The sequence below is a fragment of the Sardina pilchardus genome, chromosome 17 (assembly GCF_963854185.1).
Source record: "Sardina pilchardus chromosome 17, fSarPil1.1, whole genome shotgun sequence".
NCBI lineage: Eukaryota > Metazoa > Chordata > Actinopteri > Clupeiformes > Clupeidae > Sardina > Sardina pilchardus.
This window is the reverse complement of record NC_085010.1, coordinates 19,312,888-19,320,387: the sequence shown is the minus strand read 5'-3', so window position 1 is coordinate 19,320,387 and position 7,500 is coordinate 19,312,888.

Genomic DNA, 7,500 nt, shown 5'->3' with positions numbered 1-7,500 from the left:
TTTAACTGAAATGGAGTAAGTGTTTAAGACTGAGCTGTCTCTTTAACAAAGATTAAGGCAGACCGTAAAAAGGCACTAAACTGTCAATTCGCCAGACCGGAGGAGAATTAAAGAGCATTCAAATACCGATCAATAAACATGGCCCGAAAGGAAGCAGGCTTGCAGCAACTGTTTTGAATGTCATCCTGCAGGAAAAATCTTTAAATACAGTGGATACTCTGCAGGAAGGCATAATTGATGCTTCTAATTACCAACATTTAGTCAAAACACTACATCCTCCTGGGAAATGGCAGTGAACTGCTTAATAGGCTGGGTATGAAACAGCTGTAAGCAGAGGTTCAGCACTTTGGCCTCAATTTGTGTTTTGGTTGGCTTGCAGTGCCAATAACCCACATGCTTTTTTTTAATGCCACAGCTCACGCCGCCTCTGTCTCCAATCAGCATTCAAAACCAGAAATCACTGACCTGCGCCGCATGAATTATAATAAATTGAGACCATTGAGATCGTTCGACTGGTGAGGCATTAATTATTAATGAGCCAACTTTAACGTTTGTTTGTTGATTTGTTTACATGGTTGTGTTTTTTTTTTCTTGCCCCTTTTCTGGCCATGGGCCGAAACAATGTCATTTCTGCTTGGCAGGCACTCAGAATTATCATTTACATGTGACCTTTAAGCCTCCAACGTCTCTAAAGATTGAGCCACAGTAGGCTGCAGCCATTTCAGGGAAATATGGGCATTTCGAACGATTCCCCCCCAAAGGATTTTGACGGAGACTTCGACAGCTCTATTGATGCTGATTGATTTCTCTCCGGTGTGATGTAGGCTACTGGTTTTGGTCTGCTGCCAGTGCATACTAAACAGGTTCTGGGACAAACAGAAGGGAATTCTCCCAGATTTGAAAATGTTCTGTGATGGGCACGTCAAAGTCTGTCAAGGGAATCTGTTGTAGGGAAGTTGGGAAAAGTTACTGGTCTTGATAGCTGTGTTGTGAATAGGTTAAGGACAAATATGAGGCATGAATTCTGTTTAAATATAAAGATAGTTCAGCACAACAGTAGCAAAAAAAATGCATATGGATATGCTATTTTAGGAACATTACGTCAGTCTTGATTACCATAACATTCAACTATATAACAATTCAATTTTCATGATATCAAGTTGATGAGCTAAGAATGATATGCAATATCCAATTAAGAATTGTAATAGTGTATTAACACGGTGATAGACTGGATTATAATACAGATTGATTGGTTTGTTTGTGTTTTAATCATCTAGAACTGGTCTGAATCATCTAATCTCTGTTAAGCAGCTGTGTATCAGCTCCCTAGTGATTTGCTTTAATCCCTGTTTCATTATTTCAGCATGGATTCAGATTATGACGCGCTGAGAACCAAAATGCACATTTTCTGAGCGATGGAACCACGTAACCTCATGGAGGTACCTACTATTCTGAAAAGGTTTCAATATAACAATTTGGATGTGGAATGAGAAGACACCAGAAATTGAATCCTATACAGTTTCTGGAGAGACTGAGGAGAGAAATAAATATTGCAGAAAGCATTTGCTGATAATACACACAAGGGGCCCCAGCAGTGGAGCTACTGGCTGGGGCACCTGCACCGCATGCTGGCGACCCGGGTTTGATTCCCACTTCCTGTCTCTCTCCACTATCCTATCATTAAAGGTATAAAAGCCCCCCCCCCCAAAAAAAATATAAAAAAATATTATATTAAAAAAAAAATAATAATAATACACACAAGGGGCCCTAATTGAAATGACAGGCAACGTGTAACGTCAGCACATGGGTAAAGTGCCTTGTGCATGAACTACAACTGACATTTGGCCCATTGGAACATGGAGTTGCCAATTAGCAAACTGATTTTGCCTTGTTATTAAATTAGCTTTAGATAGACTTTAGATAGATGTTGCACTTTGGCTGAGCCCAAGGTGTTTCACAAGGAGCCAGGAGCAGTGTATGACATGCAAAAACAAACGATGGAACCATGGAAAGGTGTGGATTAGAAAGACCCAGAGGGGACTGAAAGACTGACAAACATCACAAGCAGCTCTTCTCCTCACCGAGCGCACCGACTCTGAGAGGAGATTTCTCTCTCCTGCAGCCTCTGACTGTGGAGTCATCTGTCTCTGTGGGTTGTGTGTGCTGGAGGATTATCCTCGATTTAGGACAGTGTCAACTGCCAGAGTTCTACTGAGACATTGGAAATCACAGGTACGCACGCCACTTCAACAGTGGAAAGTCTAATGAGTGGGACATACTGAATATCAGTATCATATGAGGTTATGTTGGCAGGAATAAGGAGCAAAGGGCCATTTATACTGGAAATCTGAGATCACTTCATGGCTCACCCGATGTAGTTCTAATTAGCGGCCTGTTTGTTTGACTGTAACTAAATAACTTTGGTGTTTTTAATTTAATTATTTAATATTTAATCATTGCTCTATTGATTTTGCCTTAACTGATGTCATTTTACCGCCTGACCTGCTCTGTTCTGTTTTCTGTATGCTGTACGAGCTGCTGTTCAGGGTTAGGGTTAAGGTGGTCCTCGACAGCAGCATTTCAGGCAGACATTACTCAGCTCACACACAAGCACTCACACACACACACACAGACACACAGACACAGACACAGACACAGACACAGACACAGACACAGACACAGACACAGACACACACACACACACACACACACACAAACACACACCACAGACACAGACACAGACACACACACACACACACACACACAGACACAGACACAGACACAGACACAGACACAGACACACACACACACACACACACACACACACACACACACACACACACATACACGTGTATAAACTGGGCAATTGCACACACCTATGTATACACAAATATGTTTATGCACACTCATCTCTCACGATCCATGGTAATTAAACATCCTCTGTCACCGCGTAGCCGTTCTGGATTGATGGCAGTATTCATCAGTGTCTCCGTGGACTGATGTGGTTATTTACTTAATTTTTCAGAGGGGGAGGGGGGATGTGGATGCTGTGGTGTGGGCTTGTATTAGCAGGGTGGGAAGATGCCACACACACACACACACACACAAACTTCCCCCACTCCCTGCCCTTTTTATGTGCCTGTTATCTTCAGCCTCCATCCATGTGCATGCCCCCAATCACACACACACACACACACACACACACACACACACACACACACACACACACACACAGTGGCTTGACCTTATCCATCTCGCCATTCTGTGCTTTTCTTCTGTAATGTATTTGTTAATTCACACATTTATAGAGTCTAATTGCTGACTGAATTACCATTTTGCATTGGTGCATGGAACAGAGGGGATGATGCACCTCACTGTGGAATGATATTAGTGAATGAGATTTGAAGCTCATTGATAAGAAACCATTTTGATGCATTTAAAGCATGCCATAGAGTTGAATATCAGCTGTATCTGATTTTGGTGAATGGGGCACAGGGGAGTTTAAAGTTCACCATAGAACCATTTTGGATGGCTTTATAGTACATGGGACTGAGTGGAGTTTGAATCTCATAAGGTCCCTCTCCACCCTCATTAGTGCTGCTCTTGATTGACACAATAAATCTGCGGAAGAGTTCCGCCCCAACCCCCCCCCCCCCCACACACACACACACACACACACGCCCTCCACCCCTCGGCCGGCCGTACACAAACGGTGGCAGTTAATGAGGCGTTCACCGACACTGCGAATAGCCTGCTGTCAGAGACAAATATCCACCTCATATTTTACCGGCCTCCGCGAGGAAGGGGGAGAGAGGAGAGAGGAAGGGCCCTCTGTGAAATATGACACTGTGGACTGTGTTAATTACAGCGAGAGAAAATTAATTGGGGGGAATAAAACCTGGCTATGGCAAATGGAATGTGAATGGTCAGGGTTTTTTGGTGAGAAGGTCATCATGTCTCAGGAGGTCCAGAGTTGTCCTATCTCTAGGGCCCATTGTTTATGTGTTTATTTGGATGTACTGTAAAATACTGCTTTCTAAAAAGTAATTCAAAGGACCTTTTTTTAGCCATAACTAACATAAGTTCTGTGATATTTTTAGACTTTTTGTTTTCTCATTGTTATTTTATTGAGTTCTGGTGCCACACATTATATCTCTTGTGTCAATATACCAGCCAACAAGCAATAACTTCATTATAGCAGTACATTATAGTAAGCAAAAATAATGACTGCAAAATGCAAGAGATGACTATAGTTTAGAGAGAGAGAGAACATGATCACAACAGAAAATCCACTATAATTGTATTGGCTGATTCAATAATAAAAGGGAAATGATCCAGCTTGACCTCCACATCATTCTCCAAAAGAGAAGTAGAAACTCTCCAGCTCTTCACACAGTTGTGCCATATAGTCACATGTGAAACAATCCCGTGATGTACTCTAGTGTGTGTGTGTGTTTTTTTTGTAAAAAAATGGATGGTTCAGCACAGCAGGCATGCAGACAGTCAGTGGTACCTCAAGTGTGGCAGTCACAGGGGTGTTTCAGGGCCCGTGCACTTTGGGGACTTTGAGGTCCATATTGATTCGGCTACAAAGCAGCCAGACCCTTATCAGCGCCCAGCCAGAGAGATGAGAGATGCTGTAATAACTCCATCTGCCGCCAACCAGGAGGGTGGAGGAGACGGAGAGAGAGAGAGAGAGAGAGAGAGAGAGAGAGAGAGAGGGAGAGAGAGAGAGAGAGAGCTCAGTAAGTCTCAGCCTGGCGCAAATCTGAAATTGACGTTTTGACACATGAAACAAGAGGCTAAGTCACACATTAGCACGACCGAGGGGGCCAAAAGTCTCTGGCCGCGGCGCACACACACAGAGAGAGATTTTCAGTGACTCATCCCCGATTTCTCGACCTGTCTAAAGATACAGTGCGAGGCGAAAGAAGACTTGTGCTTGATAACAGTCTGTGGATGAAGTGCTCCACCGGCCCCTTACACCTCAACAGACCCTCACAGGCAAAGGGATATGATAAAATACTTGAACATCTGTGCAATTGCATTAGACACCTCGAATATGCTACTGGTGTTGATCCATGATTATTTCACTATCGTCAGCAACTGATTGCATTTCATACATATAAAATTCACACAAAATTTTACATGGATGCAAACATATATGAAGAATGTGCAAGCGTTGTGGAATATTGAAGTATTAATTAATTTAAAACATGTAATAAAGGCTGTGAGATGTGCCTGTTAACACCACCATCAGTAATCCATATGCTGGAGATGCCATTATTCTCTCATGGTCCTTTGGGAGAGGGTGGTTAAATGTCAACATAGACATGAGTGAAGGTGTGAGAGAGAGATTGTACTGTGTGTGTGTGTGTGTGTGTGTGTGTGTGTGTGTGTGTGTGTGTGTGTGTGTGTGTGTGTGTGTGTGTGTGTCTGTGTGTGTGTGTGTGTGCGTGTGTGTGTGTGTGTGTGTGTGTGTGTGTGTGTCTGTGTGTGTGTGTGTGTGCGTGTGTGTGTGTGTGTGTGTGTGTGTGTGTGTGTGTGTCTGTCTGTCTGTGTGTCTGTGTGTCTGTCTGTCTATGTCCGTACACGTCTGTGTGTGTGTGTGTGTGTGTGTGTGTGTGTGTGTGTGTGTGTGTGTGTGTGTGTGTGTGTGTGTTTGTGTACGTGTGTGTGTGTGTGTGTGTGTGTGTGTGTGTGTGTGTGTGTGTGTGTGTTTGTGTGTGTGTATGTGAAGCCGTGGAGCATCTCATCATCAAAAGCTCTTCATACCCATGAGAATCCAACGCATATACCAAACCCAACACAAAAGCATGTTGGCTGACTACTGCATCTAGACAACGCCATTCTAAAAACAAAGGATGCAAACAGGGACAATTCAATAAACTGTCCGATTTGTATGTATCACTGGGCAACATCCAGCAGCTTTACAATGGACACTTAAAATCATTCAGTTATTCAGGCACATAATGAAGCCTATGAAGTTCTCTCTCTGGACTCCTCTGGGATGTCCCCTACAACCAAGAACTCATTATCAACTTCACTGTGCTGTAATTGTCCACTGGGATTTAAATGATCCCCAGTGGTTCACACCAATCCCCGACAGAGGCCCCCAACCTCCAAAAACACCTTGCCCTTCTTTTACTATGAATGTACTTCCTGTTACACAGGAAACTGTGGATGAGTCTAATTGGATTCAGATCAAGTCTGGTGCACACACCCCGACAGACCCTGAGAATCTATTTAATTTCACCTGTGTTCAAATAAATTTCTGACCCTGATTTACAGTGCATTGGTGCAAACATACAGTTTAAAATATGCCTACTACAAGATGTAGATTGGCAACAAGACCTACTATGATTTTATTGCATTACACAGACCCAAATCAAAAAAAGTTAGGGACGCCGTGGAAAAATGTGAAATAAAAGCAGAATGCGATAATCTGAACATTTCATAAACTCATCTTTAGTTGCCAAAAGGACACAGACAACATCAAATGTTGAAAATGACACATCTCAAAGTTTAAAACTGGTAACCTGATCACTCCCGGGAAAACCTGTGTGGACAAATGATGAAACTGTCATTTCAATGCTTCCTAACATGAATTTGTGAAGTATTTGACATCAGTGTCACAACTTTTTCTGATTTGTGATTTTCTGACTTAAGTTTTTTGGGCTGAATATATACATCATAATCTGGAAAGGTTTGGTCCAGAGGTTTCATTTTGTGTTAAATCACATAAAAACAGCAGGCATGTTCTGACAACATTCTTTATCTGGGTACAGGTACAGGTACAGGTACAGGTAAATTAACTCACTCAGTACAACATCATCTGGAAGTGTTCAGAAAGAACAGGTAGATTTTTCCTGAGTGGAACAGCGTGAAAAAAAAAAAAACATTGAGCGGTGAAGTAATGTAAAGTGCGATCATGTACCTGCCATAACATGGATGTAGGCCTATCACGTACCCCACATACAAGCTGCATTAGAGGAAGGATCGCATGAGGATCTTCAGCAGAGGATTCCTGTAGTGGGGTGATAACCAAGCACTAACATTCATTACAGTTTTTCCTTTTTGCCACCTCTAAATTATTTATTGATTATCGGATAAGGTGGTTATCGTGTGGCAGGTAGACTAGCTAGGTAATCTCCCTGGATTAGACCATCTTTTCATGTGAAGGCTTTAGAGTGGCAGATAGTCTATATGAACCATATTGCTTTTGTGATCGTCTGTCGCTAAGACATTTCCAATAAAATATTCCTACGTGGTTAAATACATGGTTAGGATATAGGTTTTATGGTTTGGAGACAAGTGTCCTTTTCAGAATGGATTTTTTTCCAGTTTATCTAGACTTGGTTAACTACGGATATTTAAAGGTGCTATAGGGACTTTCAGTTTAAAACATCTAGAATTATCAACACAAACAAAGAACAAGGAAGAATATTAACAAAGAGGAATCAACCATTTTGATATAACGTCAAATGCCTATGTTCTGTG